Here is a 20,671-nt window from a genome sequence, read left to right on the forward strand (position 1 = left end):
CCAGTATTTTTGTAAGATGTTGGCGATGTCTTATGGGTTATGATGTTGAGTGTTATCATTTAGTCCATTAAATCTCTTTTCGGTATTCCTTTGAGTTTTCGAATTCGTCTCTAAAACTCTTGAGGGGATCTGATTCGGTGTTCTCCTGCTGTGGTGATTAGAGATTTCCAGTGTCTATTGTGGTCTTCTTTGAGGCTGTTGAGTGCGTGGTTTCGTAGGAAGGTGAGGCCCCGCCGTACTAGAACCAATTGATGTCTGTAATGCTCAAACCGTCGACGGTAGTACGAGAGGAGTCTTGTTGTTTTGGGAGATGGAAAGGTGTATCTTGTGGTAAATGTGGATGTTGGGATAGATGCGTCAGCTGCGTGTGTGATTGTTTGGTGTATATATTCTATTTCTGTGTCTATTAGTGTTGTTGGGTGATTTTACTAGTTTGCGGTGTAAGTGCAATTAGAAAAAGTGTCTTTGAAGTTGCGCTAGTCTGCTTTTTTGTAGTGCTAGTGTGAGGGTCGTGGGACGGGGATAGGACTAGATGAGCGGTGAAGAAAGAGAAGGATGTGGTCGGAAACACACAGTGGTCCTGGAGACAAAAAGTAATGAAGATAATTACTGGCTCTGTTGGAGAAGACACGGTCGGGTCTGCCCTTTCCTCCTGGGCCAGTGAAGATGGTATGGAAGAAAGGTCCTAGGAAGTTGAGACGTTTGAAGCAGCATAAAGCGAATAGGTCATCACCGTGAGAATTGTCTCTGTTGTGGCGGAAGCTTCTGTGTTGGGCGTTGAGGTCAGCTTGAAGGTAGACTGGCATATGAGTGTGATTGAATACTGTCCAAAGATCGTGGAGTGGAATGTTAGTGTTGGGTCGAGAGTATGTAATGTAGAAGACAATGAAGCCATGTATTGTGTTTACTGCTAGAAAGTGTTCGAAACGCCATGAAGTGGTTATCATTCGTGTTCGACAATATTGCGTGTAAGAATGGCGACTCACTCGTGTCTACCATCTGAAGACTGTCGGGATGTATATCCGTAGTGTCTCATTCTACATCTATTAGTGATACATGTGCTGTTAATCATCAAAACATTGGGTCTTTTCTCTTCGAGGAGAGTAGCAACCAGATGACGGCCATTGTGGTAGATGAGCACATTAAACTGCAAGATTTTAAGAATTTTAAGATTTTGGGAAGTTTATCGTTCATTTAATTCTGTGGTCGATGACAGCCATTGGCATTCCGTTGAGGGTCTTCATGTGAACTTCGGTGGAGGTTTGTGTGCTCTTGGGTCGGCAACTTCCTGGGACGGGTTAGGGAGGGGGAGAGTCATTGTCGACGAGTCGAATGTCGGCGTTGTAAGCGGGTAGTTTGTCTGGTGAGTCGGCAGGGCCAGGTTCTGTGGCTCCTCTGGGAGGGTTAGATGCGAGAGGAGGAGAGGTGGAGGGGAAGGAGTTGGGGGGGGAAGGGAATGGGAAGTGGAGGTTCGGAAGGGACGGTCGGGGGGAAGCGGAAATTGTGATGGTGAATGTGGAAGAGGAACTGGTAAGTGGAGAAATGGATGGATTGTTGGTGTAGAGTTGAGGGATGGTGGATGGAGTTGTGTTAGGTGGTGCGGGGGAGGTATTGGGAGGGTGACAGGTTGTGTTGCTGGGGGAGAGTTTGAAGTGTTACTGGAAGTATCCTGGGACATATTTGCGTTAGGGGTCAGGGAGACGTGTAACAGGAGCCTGGGAAGGATGGCTGTTGGCGTGGGAGGTGAGGAGTTCGGGTGGAGTAAGTACATTGGGCAGGTTGATGTGTGCTGGCAGCAAGTCGAAAATCCTGACAAATTCAGACTTGTCTTCCTTGCTCAAGAACAGTGCTTTGAGGTAGCACGCATGCATCCTTCCTTGTAGAGTGAGGAGGTCGGAGGAGTTTGTGGTTGGGATAGGAGAAGCTTGGGTGGCAGACGGAGGTGCAGCAGCAACTGCTGCGTAGGGGTGAGGGTTTGTAGAAGGGGACGAGCTGGAGGTTTTGAGAGATTGTCGCGCCGAGCGGAGTTGCTCATACTTTCGTGGGCATTGCCCAGATACAGCAACGTGTTGACCTTTACAATTAACACAGGTTGCTGCCTGAGCCTTACACTCACGAAAACCGTGATCAATTTCCGCACATTGACTGCATGTCTGGTGCTGAGCTTTGCAGCTCTTAGTCTCGTGTCCGTATTGCAGACATTTAAAACCTTGTATATCGAGGTACTGGTCGGGTTTGTGGTATTTGGCAGGTACTGAGATCATGGGAAACAAGATTCCCCGGGAGAGTAGGCGATCTGTCTCGGTCGAGTTAGAGCATTGTATTTTAAGTGATCTTGAAGTGTTCAGTTTGAAAACGTTGATGACATTAATGTCACTGTTTTCTTGATTTATGGCTTCAGTTATCTCTATGGGGTTAAGGGACAAGATAGATGCATCAATATTATTAGCACTATCGATGCATCTAGCTTGAAGGGGATGGTCGTAAGCTTGGATAGGATCTCATCTGGATCGCTATCCTTGCTTAAACATATTTTATATAGATATTTATTAGTAGGGGATTGAATAACCCTACTGGGACGGACCTCAGTGGTCTTAAATACAATCGTTAGTAATTCGAACGTGTAAAGGGTGGGGGGGGACTTTCGGTTTTAATCAATTTTAAACGAATGTCAGGAGGCATGATGGCATCAATGTCCTAATGCCGAGGAAACGTAGGTGAGGGACCACAACCCCACACCAGGGAGGACCCTGCACTATCACAGGGTAACCCAGGAGGCTCGGCGGGAGTGGTAAGAATGTGAGGGTCTCAACCCCGTTAGGTGAGAACAGGTCCACACCAAGCCTCCGCTCCTCAGGAAGTAATTTTCCTGAATGGGGTGGGGAAGCTGGGGTAGAAATTGTTCAAGCCTAACGGTCGAGAGGTGTTCGATGATGGATGGTAAAAAAGATAGAAAAAAGCTCGAGAGAAATGGACTGGAGGCAACGTATGGTGGAGAGTGAGTTGCCTTTATATCCCACACTCTAGCCAAGGTCAGTCTCTCTCTGGTGTTCACTCGCAAAGCATCTCATGGTGTCACGGACGGCAGTTGTGGACTGACAGGGTGAGCTACACTGTGTTATAAACGTGTTATGGTGATACAGAAGACTGCAGCATAGAGGGACAACCAGGGACCATATTCTCCGTGCAGCGAAACCTCCTCAAACAGTTTTGACAACAGGAGACAGAAGGTCATAAACACAAGAAAAACTCTCCAAATGTCCTGAGTGTCAGAAAAGCTTTACGAAAGCTTCATAGGCACATGAAATTATATACTTTTGAAAAGACATATCAGGGTAAAGAATGCCAGAGTACCTTCTCCCGTAAGAACAACTTAGTGTTGCAGATGAAAGTTCACATTGGACAAAAGCAATATCAGTGTTCAGAGCGTCAAAAGTATTTTTCTAAAAAATGTGATTTAAAGAAACCCTTGAGAATCCATACTGGTGAGAACCCATACCAATGTTCAGAATATCAAAAAAGTTTTTCTTTTAAAAGTAAGTTAGTGACACACCTGAGAGTTCACACGGGCGAGAAGCCATAGCAATGTTCAGAATGTCAAAAAACTTTTTCTCAGAAAAATAAATTAGTGAGACACCAGAGAGTTCACACGGGCGAGATGCCATACCAATGTTCAGAATGTCAAAAAATTTTTTCTCAGAAATGTAGTTTAGTGACACACATGAGAGTTCACACGGGCGAGAAGCCATACCAATGTTCAGAATGTCAAAAAAGTTTTTCTGTTAAAAGTAGTTTAGTGCAACACCTAAGAGTACACACGGGCGAGAAGCCATACCAATGTTCAGAATGTCAAGAAACATTTTCTCAGAAAAGCAATTTAGTGACACACCTGAGAGTCCACACAGGCGAGAAGCCATACCAATGTTCAGAATGTCAAGAAACTTTTTCTAAGAAAAGCAATTTAGTGACACACCTAAGAGTTCACACGGGCGAGAAGCCATACCAATGTTCAGAATGTCAAGAAACTTTTTCTAAGAAAAGCAATTTAGTGACACACCTGAGAGTTCACACGGGCGAGAAGCCATACCAATGTTCCGAATGTCAAAAAAGTTTTTGTGTTAAAAGTAGTTTAGTGCAACACCTGAGAGTTCACACGGGCGAGAAGCCATACCAATGTTCAGAATGTCAAGAAACTTTTTCTAAGAAAAGCAATTTAGTGAGACACCTGAGAGTTCACACAGGCGTGAAGCCATACCAATGTTCAGAATGTCAAGAAACTTTTTCTCAGAAAAGTAATTTAGTGAGACACCTGAGACTTCACACAGGCTAGAAGCTATACCAATGTTCAGAATTTCAAAAACAATTCTGTAACAGAGGTAATTTAGTAAAACGTCTGAGAGTTCACACAGCCCAGAAGCCAAACAAGTAAAAAGAATATCAAAAAGCCTTTTCTGCTATAAGTACTTCAGTGACACATCGAGAGGTTACACAAGCGAGGAACTATAATACTGTTCAGAATGTCAAGAAACTCTCCCTGGTAAAAGTGCTTTAGTCAGACACCTGAGAGTTCACAAGGCGAAAGCCATACCCGTGTTCAGAATGTCAAAAACAATTTTCTAGAAGAGGTGATTAAGGAAGACATCGGAGAGTTCACACAGGGTAGAAACCATGCTTATGTTCAGAATGTCCTATATGTTTCTCCCAAAAAAGCAGTATAGTAAAACGCAATGTAGTTGAACGCATCCCAGATATCATGTGGGGAGAAGAACCGGCCACGACCCGCGTGCAGTGGAGCGACCCATGACGTCACACCCAACTTTCCCAAGATCACAGAGGACCCCACCAGGGAGGTCAGGCGCCAAACGGGTGAGACCCCACACTGATAAACGAATGATATTGTTTCATCTCTGGTAATATACTAGTATTTCTGTAAAATGATATTACTATATATATATATATATATATACATATATATATATATATATATATATATATATATATATATATATATATATATATATATATATATATATATATATATATATATATATATATATATATATATATATTATCCCTGGGGATAGGGGAGAAAGAATACTTCCCACGTATTCCCTGCGTGTCGTAGAAGGCGACTAAAAGGGAAGGGAGCGGGGGGCTGGAAATCCTCCCCTTTCATTTTTTTTTTTTTTTTTCCAAAAGAAGGAACAGAGAAGTGGGTCAGGTGAGAATATTCCCTCAAAGGCCCAGTCCTCTGTTCTTAACGCTACCTCGCTATCGCGGGAAATGGCGAATAGTATGAAAGAAAGAAAGATATATATATATATATATATATATATATATATATATATATATATATATATATATATATATATATATATATATATATATATATATATATGTGTGAAAATAGTGAAATAGGAAAAAATGTAGCTTAGTCATTGAAGCTTATTGGTACAGTGGTTAAATTGATGAGAACTACTATTGACGTTTGTGTAAATAAATTAAACATTTCCTTTCCATAGCCAGAGGTTGAACCATTATGTGACATTCATTTTTTCATTTCATTTCAAGCTAGAAGTTTCAGTTTTCTAAATTGTTTCTTACATTTTTCACTTGTATATATATGTATGTGTGTGTGTGTGTGTATATGTGCGTGTGTGTCTGTATGGTGTGTATGTGTATATATATATGTATATTATCCCTGGGGATAGGGGTGAAAGAATACTTCCCACGCATTCCTCGCGTGTCGTAGAAAGCGACTAGAGGGGACGGGAGCGGGGGGCCAGAAATCCTCCCCTCCTTGTATTTTTTAACTTTCTAAAATGGGAAACAGAAGAAGGAGTCACGCGGGGAGTGCTCATCCTCCTCGAAGGCTCAGATTGGGGTGCCTAAATGTGTGTGGATGTAACCAAGATGTGAAAGAAGGAGAGATAGGTAGTATGTTTGAGGAAAGGAACCTGGATGTTTTGGCTCTGAGTGAAACGAAGCTCAAGGGTAAAGGGGAAGAGTGGTTTGGGAATGTCTTGGGAGTAAAGTCAGGGGTTAGTGAGAGGACAAGAGCAAGGGAAGGAGTAGCAGTACTCCTGAAACAGGAGTTGTGGAAGTATGTGATAGAATGTAAGAAAGTAAATTCTCGATTAATATGGGTAAAACTGAAAGTTGATTGAGAGAGATGGGTGATTATTGGTGCATATGCACCTGGGCATGAGAAGAAAGATCATGAGAGGCAAGTGTTTTGGGAGCAGCTGAATTAGTGTGTTAGTGGTTTTGATGCACGAGACCGGGTTATAGTGTTGGGTGATTTGAATGCAAAGGTGAGTAATGTGGCAGTAGAGGGAATAATTGGTATACATGGGGTGTTCAGTGTTGTAAATGGAAATGGTGAAGAGCTTGTAGATTTATGTGCTGAAAAAGGACTGATGATTGGGAATACCTGGTTTAAAAAGCGAGATATACATAAGTATACTTATGTAAGTAGGAGAGATGGCCAGAGAGCGTTATTGGATTACGTGTTATTTGACAGGCGCGCGAAAGAGAGACTTTTGGATGTTAATGTGCTGATAGGTGCAACTGGAGGGATGTCTGATCATTATCTTGTGGAGGCTAAGGTGAAGATTTGTATGGGTTTTCAGAAAAGAAGAGTGAACGTTGGGGTGAAGAGGGTGGTGAGAGTAAGTGAGCTTGGGAAGGAGACTTGTGTGAGGAAGTACCAGGAGAGACTGAGTACAGAATGGAAAAAGGTGAGAACAATGGAAGTAAGGGGAGTGGGGGAGGAATGGGATGTATTTAGGGAATCAGTGATGGATTGCGCAAAAGATGCTTGTGGCATGAGAAGAGTGGGAGGTGGGTTGATTAGAAAGGGTAGTGAGTGGTGGGATGAAGAAGTAAGAGTATTAGTGAAAGAGAAGAGAGAGGCATTTGGACGATTTTTGCAGGGAAAAAAATGAAATTGAGTGGGAGACGTATAAAAGAAAGAGACAGGAGGTCAAGAGAAAGGTGCATGAGGTGATAAAATGGGCAAATGAGAGTTGGGGTGAGAGAGTATCATTAAATTTTAGGGAGAATAAAAAGATGTTCTGGAAGGAGGTAAATAAAGTGCGTAAGACAAGGGAGCAAATGGGAACTTCAGTGAAGGGCGCAAATGGGGAGGTGATAACAAGTAGTGGTGATGTGAGAAGGAGATGGAGTGAGTATTTTGAAGGTTTGTTGAATGTGTTTGATGATAGAGTGGCAGATATAGGGTGTTTTGGTCGAGGTGGTGTGCAAAGTGAGAGGGTTAGGGAAAATGAGTTGGTAAGCAGAGAAGAGGTAGTAAAAGCTTTGCAGAAGATGAAAGCCGGCAAGGCAGCAGGTTTGGATGGTATTGCAGTGGAATTTATTAAAAAAGGGGGTGACTCTATTGTTGACTGGTTGGTAAGGTTATTTAATGTATGTATGACTCATGGTGAGGTGCCTGAGGATTGGCGGAATGCGTGCATAGTGCCATTGTACAAAGGCAAAGGGGATAAGAGTGAGTGCTCAAATTAAAGAGGTATAAGTTTGTTGAGTATTCCTGGCAAATTATATGGGAGGGTATTGATTGAGAGGGTGAAGGCATGTACAGAGCATCAGATCGGGGAAGAGCAGTGTGGTTTCAGAAGTGGTATAGGATGTGTGGATCAGGTGTTTGCTTTGAAGAATGTATGTGAGAAATACTTAGAAAAGCAAATGTATTTGTATGTAGCATTTATGGATCTGGAGAAGGCATATGATAGAGTTGATAGAGATGCTCTGTGGAAGGTATTAAGAATATATGGTGTGGGAGGCAAGTTGTTAGAAGCAGTGAAAAGTTTTTATCGAGGATGTAAGGCATGTGTACGTGTAGGAAGAGAGGAAAGTGATTGGTTCTCCTTGAATGTAGGTTTGCGGCAGGTGTGTGTGATGTCTCCATGGTTGTTTAATTTGTTTATGGATGGGTTGTTAGGGAGGTGAATGCAAGAGTTTTGGAAAGAGGGGCAAGTATGAAGTCTGTTGGGGATGATAGAGCTTGGGAAGTGAGTCAGTTGTTGTTCGCTGATGATACAGCGCTGGTGGCTGATTCATGTGGGAAACTGCAGAAGCTGGTGACTGAGTTTGGTAAAGTGTGTGAAAGAAGAAAGTTAAGAGTAAATGTGAATAAGAGCAAGGTTATTAGGTACAGTAGGGTTGAGGGTCAATTCAATTGGGAGGTGAGTTTGAATGGAGAAAAACTGGAGGAAGTGAAGTGTTTTAGATATCTGGGAGTGGATCTGGCAGCGGATGGAACCGTGGAATCGGAAGTGGATCATAGGGTGGGGGAGGGGGCGAAAATTCTGGGAGCCTTGAAGAATGTGTAAAAGTCGAGAATATTATCTCGGAAAGCAAAAATGGGTATGTTTGAAGGAATAGTGGTTCCAACAATGTTGTATGGTTGCGAGGCGTGGACTATGGATAGAGTTGTGCGCAGGAGCATGGATGTGCTGGAAATGAGATGTTTGAGGACAATGTGTGGTGTGAGGTGGTTTGATCGAGTAAGTAACGTAAGGGTAAGAGAGATGTGTGGAAATAAAAAGAGCGTGGTTTAGAGAGCAGAAGAGGGTGTTTTGAAATGGTTTGGTCACATGGAGAGAATGAGTGAGGAAAGATTGACCAAGAGGATATATGTGTGGGAGGTGGAAGGAACGAGGAGAAGAGGGAGACCAAATTGGAGGTGGAAAGATGGAGTGAAAAAGATTTTGTGTGATCGGGGCCTGAACATGCAGGAGGGTGAAAGGAGGGCAAAGAATAGAGTGAATTGGAGCGATGTGGTATACCGGGGTTGACGTGCTGTCAGTGGATTGAATCAAGGCATGTGTATGGGGGTGGGTTGGGCCATTTCTTTCGTCTGTTTCCTTGCGCTACCTCGCAAACGCGGGAGACAGCGACAAAGCAAAAAAAAAAAAGAAAAAAAAATATATGTGTATGTGTGTGTGTGTGTGTGTGTGTGTGTGTGTGTGTGTGTGTGTGTGAAAGAAGAAAGTTAAGAGTAAATGTGAATAAGAGCAAGGTTATTAGGTACAGTAGGGTTGAGGGTCAAGTCAATTGGGAGGTAAGTCTGAATGGAGAAAAACTGGAGGAAGTAAAGTGTTTTAGATATCTGGGAGTGGATCTGGCAGCGGATGGAACCATGGAAGCGGAAGTGAATCATAGGGTGGGGGAGGGGGCGAAAATCCTGGGAGCCTTGAAGAATGTGTGGAAGTCGAGAACATTATCTCGGAAAGCAAAAATGGGTATGTTTGAAGGAATAATGTTTCCAACAATGTTGTATGGTTGCGAGGCGTGGGCTATAGATAGAGTTGTGCGCAGGAGGGTGGATGTGCTGGAAATGAGATGTTTGAGGACAATGTGTGGTGTGAAGTGGTTTGATCGAGTAAGTAATGTAAGGGTAAGAGAAATGTGTGGAAATAAAAAGAGCTGGGTTAATCCATTGCCAGCACGTCGAACCCGGTATACCACATCGTTCCAATTCACTCTGTTCCTTGCACGCCTTTCACTCTCCTGCATGTTCAGGTCCCGATCACACAAAATCTTTTTCACTCCATCTTTCCACCCTCAATTTGGTCTCCCAATTCTCCTCGTTCCCTCCACTTCTGACGCATATAGCCTCTTGGTCAATCTTTCCTCACTCCTTCTCTCCATGTGACCAAACCATTTCAAAACACACTCTTCTGCTTTCTCAACCACACTCTTTCTATTTCCACACATCTCTCTAACCCTTACATCACTTACTCGATAAAACCACCTCACGCCAGATATTGTCCTCAAACATCTCATTTCCAGCACATCCACCCTCCTGCGCACAACTCTATCCATAGCCCACGCCTAGCAACCATACAACATTGTTGGAACCACTATTCCTTCAAACATACCCATTTTTGCTTTCCCAGAAAAAGTTCTCGACTTCCAAACATTTTTCAAGGCCCCCCCAGAAATTTTGCCCCCTCCCCCACCCTATGATTCACTTCCGCTTCCATGGTTCCATCCGCTGCCAGACCCACTCTCAGATATCTAAAACACTTAATTCCTCCAGTAACTTACCTCCCAGTTGATTTGACCCTCAACCCTACTGTACCTAATAACCTTGCCCTTATTCACATTGACTCTCAACTTTATTTCACACACTTTACCAAACTCAGTCACCAGCTTTTGCAGTTTCTCACATGAATCAGCCACCAGCGCTGTATCATCAGCGAACAACAACTGACTCACTTCCCAAGCGCTCTCATCCACAACAGGATGCATACTTGCCCCCTCTTTCCAAAACTCTTGCTTTCACCTCCCTAACAACCCCATCCATAAGCAAATTAAACAACCATGGAGACATCACACACCCCTGCCGCAAACCTACATTCACTGAGAACCAATCACTTTCCTCTCTTCCTACACGTACACATGCCTTACATCCTCGATAGAAACATTTCACTGCTTCTAACAAATTGCCACCCACACCATATATTCTTAATACGTTCCACAGAGCATCTCTATTACCTTTATCATATGCCTTCTCCAGATCCATAAATGCTACATACAAATCCATTTGCTTTTCTAAGTATTTCTCACATACATTCTTCAAAGCAAACACCCGATCCACACGTCCTCTACCACTTCTGAAACCACACTGCTCTTCCCCAATCTGATGCTCTGTACATGCCTTCACCCTCTCAATCAATACCTTACCATATAATTTACCAGGAATACTCGACAAACTTATAACTCTGTAATTTGAGCACTCACTCTTATCCCCTTTGCCTTTGTACAATGGCACTATGCACGCATTCCGCCAATCCTCAGGCACCTCACCATGAATCATACATACATTAGATAACCTTACCAACCAGTCAACAATACAGTCACCCCTTTTTTAATAAATTCCAATGCATTAACATCCAAACTCGCTGTCTTGCTGGCTTTCATCTTCCGCAAAGCCTTTACTACCTCTTCTCTGTTTACCAAATCATTTTCCCTAACCCTCTCACTTTGCACACCACCTCGACCAAAACACCCTATATTACCACTCTATCATCAAACACATTTAACAAACCTTCAAAATACTCACTCCATCTTCTTATCACATCACCTTCCCATTAGCCCCCTTCACTGAAGTTCCCATTTGCTACCTTGTCTTACGCAATTTATTTACCTCCTTCCAAAACATACTTTTATTTTCCCTGAAATTTAATGATACCCTCTCACCCCAACTCTCATTTGCCCTCTTTTTCAACTCTTGCACCTTTCTCTTGACCTCCTGCCTCTTTCTTTTATACATCTCCCACTCATTTGCATTTTTTCCCTGCAAAAATCGTCCAAATGCCTCTCTCTTCTCTTTCACTAATAATCTTACTTCTTTATCCCTCCACTCACTACCCTTTCTAATCACACCACCTTTCACGATTCTCATGCCACAAGCATCTTTTGCGCAAGCCATCACTGTTTCCCTAAATACATCCCATTCCTTCCCCACTCCCCTTATCTCCTTTCTTCTCACCTTTTTCCATTCTGTACTCAGTCTCTCCTGGTACTTCCTCAAACACGTCTCCTTCCCAAGCTCACTTACTCTCACCACTCTCTTCACCCCAACATTCTCTCTTCTTTTCTCAAAACCCCTATAAGTCTTCATCTTCGCCTCCACAAGATAACGATCAGACATCCCTCCAGTTGCACCTCTCAGCACATTAACATCCAAAAGTCTCTCTTTCGCGCGCCTGTCAATTAACACGTAATCCAATAACGCTCTCTGGCCATTTCTCCTAGTTACATACGTATACTTATGTATATCTCGCTTTTTAAACCAGGTATTCCCAATCACCAGTCCTTTTTCAGCATATAAATCTACAAGCTCTTCACCATTTAAATTTACAACACTGAACACCCCATGTATACCAATTATTCCCTCAACTGGCGCATTACTCACCTTTGCATTCAAATCACCCATCACTATAACCCGGTTTTGTGCATCAAAACCAATAACATACTCATTCAGCTGCTCCCAAAACTCTTGCCTCTCATGATCTTTCTTCTCATGCCCAGGTGCATATTCACCAATAATCACCCATCTCTCTCCATCAACTTTCAGTTTTACCCATATCAATCTAGACTTTCTTACACTCCATCACATACTCGCACCACTCCTGTTTCAGGAGTAGTGCTTCTCCTTCCCTTGCTCTTGTCCTCTCACTAACCCCTGACTTTACTCTCAAGACATTCCCAAACCACTATTCCCCTATACCATTGAGCTTCGTTTCACTCAGAGCCAAAACATCCAGGTTCCTTTCCTCAAACATGCTACCTATCTCTCTTTTTCTCTCATCTTGGTTACATCCACACACATTTAGACACCCCAATCTGAGCCCTCCATAAGGATGAACACTCCCCGCGTGCCTCCTTCTTCTCTGTCCCATTTTAGAAAGTCAAAATACAAGGAGGGGAGGGTTTCTCCCCCCCCCCCCCCCCCGCTTCCGTCCCCTTTAGTCGCCTTCTACGACACGTGAGGAATGCGTGGGAAGTATTCTTTCTCCTCTATCCCCAGGGATAAGAAAGTTAAAATGATACTAGGTGAGGGTATCTAGCCCCCCGCTCCCGTCCCATTTAGTCGTCTTTTGCGACACGTGAGAAATGCGTGGGAAGTATTCTTTCTCCCCTATCCCCAAGGATATATATATATATATATATATATATATATATATATATATATATATATATATATATATATATATATATATATATATATATATATATATATATCCTACACGTACACATGCCTTACATCCTCGATAAAAACTTTTCACTGCTTCTAACAACTTGCCTCCCACACCATATATTCTTAATACCTTCCACAGAGCATCTCTATCAACTCTATCATATGCCTTCTCCAGATCCATAAATGCTACATACAAATCCATTTGCTTTTCTAAGTATTTCTCACATACATTCTTCAAAGAAACACCTGATCCACACATCCTCTACCACTTCTGAAACCACACTGCTCTTCCCCAATCTGATGCTCTGTACATGCCTTCACCCTCTCAATCAATACCCTCCCATATAATTTACCAGGAATACTCAACAAACTTATACCTCTGTAATTTGGGCACTCACTCTTATCCCCTTTGCCTTTGTACAATGGCACTATGCACGCATTCCGCCAATCCTCAGGCACCTCACCATGAGTCATACATACATTAAATAACCTTACCAACCAGTCAACAATACAGTCACCCCCTTTTTTAATAAATTCCACTGCAATACCATCCAAACCTGCTGCCTTGCCGGCTTTCATCTTCCGCAAAGCTTTTACTACCTCTTCTCTGTTTACCAAATCATTTTCCCTAACCCTCTCACTTTGCACACCACCTCGACCCAAACACCCTATATCTGCCACTCTGTCATCAGACACATTCAACAAACCTTCAAAATACTCATTCCATCTCCTTCTCACATCACCACTACTTGTTATCACCTCCCCATTTACGCCCTTCACTGAAGTTCCCATTTGCTCCCTTGTCTTACGCACCCTATTTACCTCCTTCCAGAACATCTTTTTATTCTCCCTAAAATTTACTGATAGTCTCTCACCCCAACTCTCATTTGCCCTTTTTTTCACCTCTTGCACCTTTCTCTTGACCTCCTGTCTCTTTCTTTTATACTTCTCCCACTCAATTGCATTTTTTCCCTGCAAAAATCGTCCAAATGCCTCTCTCTTCTCTTTCACTAATACTCTTACTTCTTCATCCCACCACTCACTACCCTTTCTAAACAGCCCACCTCCCACTCTTCTCATGCCACAAGCATCTTTTGCGCAATCCATCACTGATTCCCTAAATATCGAGGATGTAAGGCATGTGTACGTGTAGGAAGAGAGGAAAGTGATTGGTTCTCAGTGAATGTAGGTTTGCGGCAGGGGTGTGTGATGTCTCCATGGTTGTTTAATTTGTTTATGGATGGGGTTGTTAGGGAGGTAAATGCAAGAGTCTTGGAAAGAGGTGCAAGTATGAAGTCTGTTGGGGATGAGAGAGCTTGGGAAGTGAGTCAGTTGTTGTTCGCTGATGATACAGCGCTGGTGGCGGATTCATGTGAGAAACTGCAGAAGCTGGTGACGGAGTTTGGTAAAGTGTGTGGAAGAAGAAAGTTAAGAGTAAATGTGAATAAGAGCAAGGTTATTAGGTACAGTAGGGTTGAGGGTCAAGTCAATTGGGAGGTGAGTTTGAATGGAGAAAAACTGGAGGAAGTGAAGTGTTTTAGATATCTCGGAGTGGATCTGTCAGTGGATGGAACCATGGAAGCGGAAGTGGATCATAGGGTGGGGGAGGGGGCAAAAATTTTGGGAGCCTTGAAAAATGTGTGGAAGTCGAGAACATTATCCCGGAAAGCAAAAATGGGTATGTTTGAAGGAATAGTGGTTCCAACAATGTTGTATGGTTGCGAGGCGTGGGCTATGGATAGAGTTGTGCGCAGGAGGATGGATGTGCTGGAAATGAGATGTTTGAGGACAATGTGTGGTGTGAGGTGGTTTGATCGAGTAAGTAACGTAAAGGTAAGAGAGATGTGTGGAAATAAAAAGAGCGTGGTTGAGAGAGCAGAAGAGGGTGTTTTGAAATGGTTTGGGCACATGGAGAGAATGAGTGAGGAAAGATTGACCAAGAGGATATATGTGTCGGAGGTGGAGGGAACGAGGAGAAGAGGGAGACCAAATTGGAGGTGGAAAGATGGAGTGAAAAGGATTTTGTGTGATCGGGGCCTGAACATGCAGGAGGGTGAAAGGAGGGCAAGGAATAGAGTGAATTGGAGCGATGTGGTATACAGGGGTTGACGTGCTGTCAGTGGATTGAATCAAGGCATTTGAAGCGTCCGGGGTAAACCATGGAAAGCTGTGTAGGTATGTATATTTGCGTGTGTGGACGTGTGTATGTACATGTGTATGGGGGGGGGTTGGGCCATTTCTTTCGTCTGTTTCCTTGCGCTACCTCGCAAACGCGGGAGACAGCGACAAAGTATAAAAAAAAAAAAAAAAAAAAAAATATATATATATATATATATATATATATATATATATATATATATATATATATATATATATATATATATGCCCAGCAACATCCTCAGACCGCTGGACCTTGGCGACTTCTACGGCGTCTTCTCCCTTTACGGTGGAGGGATGTTGTTAGCCGGCTTGACTTTCCTGTTGGAGCTGTCTCTTGCTGTCCGCAAACATCCTCAACCGTAACTCCTGGCATGCCGGACATTTTGATGCTCACTGACGACCTCGACCACGGACTTTGCCGGTCACACCGTCACGCTCTCCTGCCTAACTCAGCACAAGGCACAGCGAGCGAGAACCTTACTGCTTCATGTGGTTCCCTTTGCCGCTGGGTCACCCATGGTGTACTGCCCTCATGAAACAAAAGCTTCACCCATGACACAGCAGGTTTGTTTAAAACCTAGGAGCCCATCAGCCTTAATAAAGTACCACAATAGGCTTGTGAACCAAACAAGGAGGATGGCACTGAGCCTCGCATGACGACAACAAAAAATCAAGAACCATTGCAACACAAACCTCGCCAGGTGGTAGAGTGTCCCGCAGTGTATCGAGACAGACTTCCCCAGAACTTTTTAAAGGGGAAGTAAATGTTTATGGTTGTGTTACTGGAGTGATAGTTTTCATATATGGTGCTTTGACAAGAAAATAGTGAAATTGGAAAAAATGTAGCTTAGACATTGAAGCTTATTGATACAGTGGTCAAATTGATGAGAACTACTATTGACGTTTGTGTAAATTAATTATACATTTCCTTTTTCCATAGCCAGAGGTTGAACCATTATGTGACATTCATTTTTTTCATTCATTTCAAGCTAGAAGTTTCAGTTTTCTAAATTGTTTCTTACATTTTTCATATGTATATATATGTATGTGTGTGTGTGTGTATATGTGCGTATGTATGTGTATGTGTGTGTATGTGCATATGTATATATATATGTATATTATCCCTGGGGATAGGGGTGAAAGAATACTTCCCACGTATTCCTCGCGTGTCGTAGAAAGCGACTAGAGGGGACGGGAGCGGGGGGCCAGAAATCCTCCCCTCCTTGTATTAACTTTCTAAAATGGGAAACAGAAGAAGGAGTCACGCGGGGAGTGCTCATCCTCCTCGAAGGCTCAGAGTGGGGTGCCTAAATGTGTGTGGATGTAACCAAGATGTGAAAAAAGGAGAGATAGGTAGTATGTTTGAGGAAAGGAACCTGGATGTTTTGGCTCTGAGTGAAACGAAGCTCAAGGGTAAAGGGGAAGAGTGGTTTGGGAATGTCTGGGGAGTAAAGTCAGGGGTTAGTGAGAGGACAAGAGCAAGGGAAGGAGTAGCAATACTCCTGAAACAGGAGTTGTGGGAGTATGTGATAGAATGTAAGAAAGTAAATTCTCGATTAATATGGGTAAAACTGAAAGTTGATGGAGAGAGGTGGGTGATTATTGGTGCATATGCACCTGGGCATGAGAAGAAAGATCATGAGATGCAAGTGTTTTGGGAGCAGCTGAATGAGTGTGTTAGTGGTTTTGATGCACGAGACCGGGTTATAGTGATGGGTGATTTGAATGCAAAGGTGAGTAATGTGGCAGTTGAGGGAATAATTGGTATACATGGGGTGTTCAGTGTTGTAAATGGAAATGGTGAAGAGCTTGTAGATTTATGTGCTGAAAAAGGACTGATGATTGGGAATACCTGGTTTAAAAAGCGAGATATACATAAGTATACTTATGTAAGTAGGAGAGATGGCCAGAGAGCGTTATTGGATTACGTGTTAATTGACAGGCGTGCGAAAGAGAGACTTTTGGATGTTAATGTGCTGATAGGTGCAACTGGAGGGATGTCTGATCATTATCTTGTGGAGGCTAAGGTGAAGATTTGTATGGGTTTCCAGAAAAGAAGAGTGAATGTTGGGGTGAAGAGGGTGGTGAGAGTAAGTGAGCTTGGGAAGGAGACCTGTGTGAGGAAGTACCAGGAGAGACTGAGTACAGAATGGAAAAAGGTGAGAACAATGGAAGTAAGGGGAGTGGGGGAGGAATGGGATGTATTTAGGGAATCAGTGATGGATTGCGCAAAAGATGCTTGTGGCATGAGAAGAGTGGGAGGTGGGTTGATTAGAAAGGGTAGTGAGTGGTGGGATGAAGAAGTAAGAGTATTAGTGAAAGAGAAGAGAGAGGCATTTGGACGATTTTTGCAGGGAAAAAATGCAATTGAGTGGGAGATGTATAAAAGAAAGAGACAGGAGGTCAAGAGAAAGGTGCAAGAGGTGAAAAAAAGGGCAAATGAGAGTTGGGGTGAGAGAGTATCATTAAATTTTAGAGAGAATAAAAAGATGTTCTGGAAGGAGGTAAATAAAGTGCGTAAGACAAGGGAGCAAATGGGAACTTCAGTGAAGGGCGCAAATGGGGAGGTGATAACAAGTAGTGGTGATGTGAGAAGGAGATGGAGTGAGCATTTTGAAGGTTTGTTGAATGTGTTTGATGATAGAGTGGCAGATATAGGGTGTTTTGGTCGAGGTGGTGTGCAAAGTGAGAGGGTTAGGGAAAATGATTTGGTAAACAGAGAAGAGGTAGTGAAAGCTTTGCGGAAGATGAAAGCCGGCAAGGCAGCAGGTTTGGATGGTATTGCAGTGGAATTTATTAAAAAAGGGGGTGACTGTATTGTTGACTGGTTGGTAAGGTTATTTAATGTATGTATGACTCATGGTGAGGTGCCTGAGGATTGGCGGAATGCGTGCATAGTGCCATTGTACAAAAGCAAAGGGGATAAGAGTGAGTGCTCAAATTACAGAGGTATAAGTTTGTTGAGTATTCCTGGTAAATTATATGGGAGGGTATTGATTGAGAGGGTGAAGGCATGTACAGAGCATCAGATCGGGGAAGAGCAGTGTGGTTTCAGAAGTGGTAGAGGATGTGTGGATCAGGTGTTTGCTTTGAAGAATGTATGTGAGAAATACTTAGAAAAGCAAATGGATTTGTATGTAGCATTTATGGATCTGGAGAAGGCATATGATAGAGTTGATAGAGATGCTCTGTGGAAGGTATTAAGAATATATGGTGTGGGAGGAAAGTTGTTAGAAGCAGTGAAAAGTTTTTATCGAGGATGTAAGGCATGTGTACGTGTAGGAAGAGAGGAAAGTGATTGGTTCTCAGTGAATGTAGGTTTGCGGCAGGGGTGTGTGATGTCTCCATGGTTGTTTAATTTGTTTATGGATGGGGTTGTTAGGGAGGTAAATGCAAGAGTTTTGGAAAGAGGGGCAAGTATGAAGTCTGTTGGTGATGAGAGAGCTTGGGAAGTGAGTCAGTTGTTGTTCGCTGATGATACAGCGCTGGTGGCTGATTCATGTGAGAAACTGCAGAAGCTGGTGACTGAGTTTGGTAAAGTGTGTGGAAGAAGAAAGTTAAGAGTAAATGTGAATAAGAGCAAGGTTATTAGGTACAGTAGAGTTGAGGGTCAAGTCAATTGGGAGGTGAGTTTGAATGGAGAAAAACTGGAGGAAGTGAAGTGTTTTAGATATCTGGGAGTGGATCTGGCAGCGGATGGAACCGTGGAAGCGGAAGTGGATCATAGGGTGGGGGAGGGGGCGAAAATTCTGGGGGCCTTGAAGAATGTGTGGAAGTCGAGAACATTATCTCGGAAAGCAAAAATGGGTATGTTTGAAGGAATAGTGGTTCCAACAATGTTGTATGGTTGCGAGGCGTGGGCTATGGATAGAGTTGTGCGCAGGAGGATGGATGTGCTGGAAATGAGATGTTTGAGGACAATGTGTGATGAGAGGTGGTTTGATCGAGTGAGTAACGTAAGGGTAAGAGAGATGTGTGGAAATAAAAAGAGCGTGGTTGAGAGAGCAGAAGAGGGTGTTTTGAAGTGGTTTGGGCACATGGAGAGAATGAGTTAGGAAAGATTGACCAAGAGGATGTATGTGTCGGAGGTGGAGGGAACGAGGAGAAGAGGGAGACCAAATTGGAGGTGGAAAGATGGAGTGAAAAAGATTTTGTGTGATCGGGGCCTGAACATGCAGGAGGGTGAAAGGAGGGCAAGGAATAGAGTGAATTGGAGCGATGTGGTATACCGGGGTTGACGTGCTGTCAGTGGATTGAATCAAGGCATGTGAAGCGTCTGGGGTAAACCATGGAAAGCTGTGTAGGTATGTATATTTGCGTGTGTGTGGATGTATGTATATACATGTGTATGGGGGTGGGTTGGGCCATTTCTTTCGTCTGTTTCCTTGCGCTACCTCGCAAACGCGGGAGACAGCGACAAAGTATAATAAAAAGAAAAGATATATTTTAATTTTCTAAAAGAAGGAACAGAAAAGGGGGCCAGGTGAGGATATTCCTTGAAAGGCCTAGTCCTCATTCTTAACGCTACCTTGCTGACGCGGGTAATGGCGAATAGTATGAATGAAAGAAATATATATATATATATATATATATATATATATATATATATATATATATATATATATATATATATATATATATATATATTAGATAATTTGGATGAAAAAATCGTCATTTTTTAATGTTTGTACCGGTTTATAAGTATGTTTGTACCGGTTTATAAGTATGTTTGTACCGGTTTATAAGTATGTTTGTACCGGTTTATAAGTATGTTTGTACGGGTTTATAAGTATGTTTGTACCGGTTTATAAGTATGTTTGTACCGGTTTATAAGTATGTTTGTACCGGTTTATAAGTGTGTTTGTTCCGGTTTATAAGTATGTTTGTACCGGTTTATAAGTATGTTTGTTCTATCTCTGGGATTGATTTTTAATATTAATGCCTATACGAGAACACTGTCTGGAAAAGTACAAAGGTATTATCAGGGATACATAGTCCAACTGTATTATAAAGTATATTACAAAACTACATACCATAAGAACATGAGAAGTAAGGACACTGCAAGAGGCGTATTGGCCCGAGCTAGGCAGGTCCTGAGTCTGTCCACAAACCAACTGCCTGTACCCATAAACACATCCAACCTTCGTTTAAAGCTAACTAAAGAACTAACTTCAACTACTGTACTTGACAGCATGTTCCATAAATCTACGACCCTATTCCCGAACCAATATCTACCCACATCCGACCTGAATCTATCTAAATCTATTATTTTTGGTCCTACCCAGTGGCGTCATTCTAAGAACTTTATTCATGTTACCTCTATGTATGGTCTTCACGTATTCAAAAACTTCATTCACATCCCCTCTAGACCTTCTCCTCTTAAATGGCTGCAAATTCAGACTTTTTTACCTTTCTTCATAAGTGAGGTTTCTAATTCCATGAATCATTTATGTTATTCGCAGTTGTTCTCTCTCTCTCTCTCTCTCTCTCTCTCTCTCTCTCTCTCTCTCTCTCTCTCTCTCTCTCTCTCTCTCTCTCTCTCTCTCTCTCTCTCTCTCTCTCTCTCTCTCTCTCTCTCTCTAATAATCATTATTAACTGCATAGTATGGAGCCCAAAACTAAACCGCATGATTCAAATGTGAGTCTCACCAATTCAAGATAATGTTGTAATAATACTCTAGGAGTTTCATTGCTAACAGTCCCATTAATGAACCCAAACATACTATTAGCCTTATTACACACTTTAATACATTGTTGCCGCGGCTTAAGATCCTCGCT

The 20,671-nt window shown here is 42.7% G+C and overlaps 1 pseudogene; it reads left to right on the top strand.

Moving 5' to 3' along the window:
* The first annotated feature begins 3,063 nt into the window (after positions 1-3,063).
* On the top strand, positions 3,064-4,804 carry LOC139762259 (uncharacterized; annotated as a pseudogene).
* The last annotated feature ends 15,867 nt before the right edge of the window (positions 4,805-20,671 follow it).

This window comes from Panulirus ornatus, chromosome 43 (genome assembly GCF_036320965.1).
Source record: "Panulirus ornatus isolate Po-2019 chromosome 43, ASM3632096v1, whole genome shotgun sequence".
Lineage (NCBI taxonomy): Eukaryota > Metazoa > Arthropoda > Malacostraca > Decapoda > Palinuridae > Panulirus > Panulirus ornatus.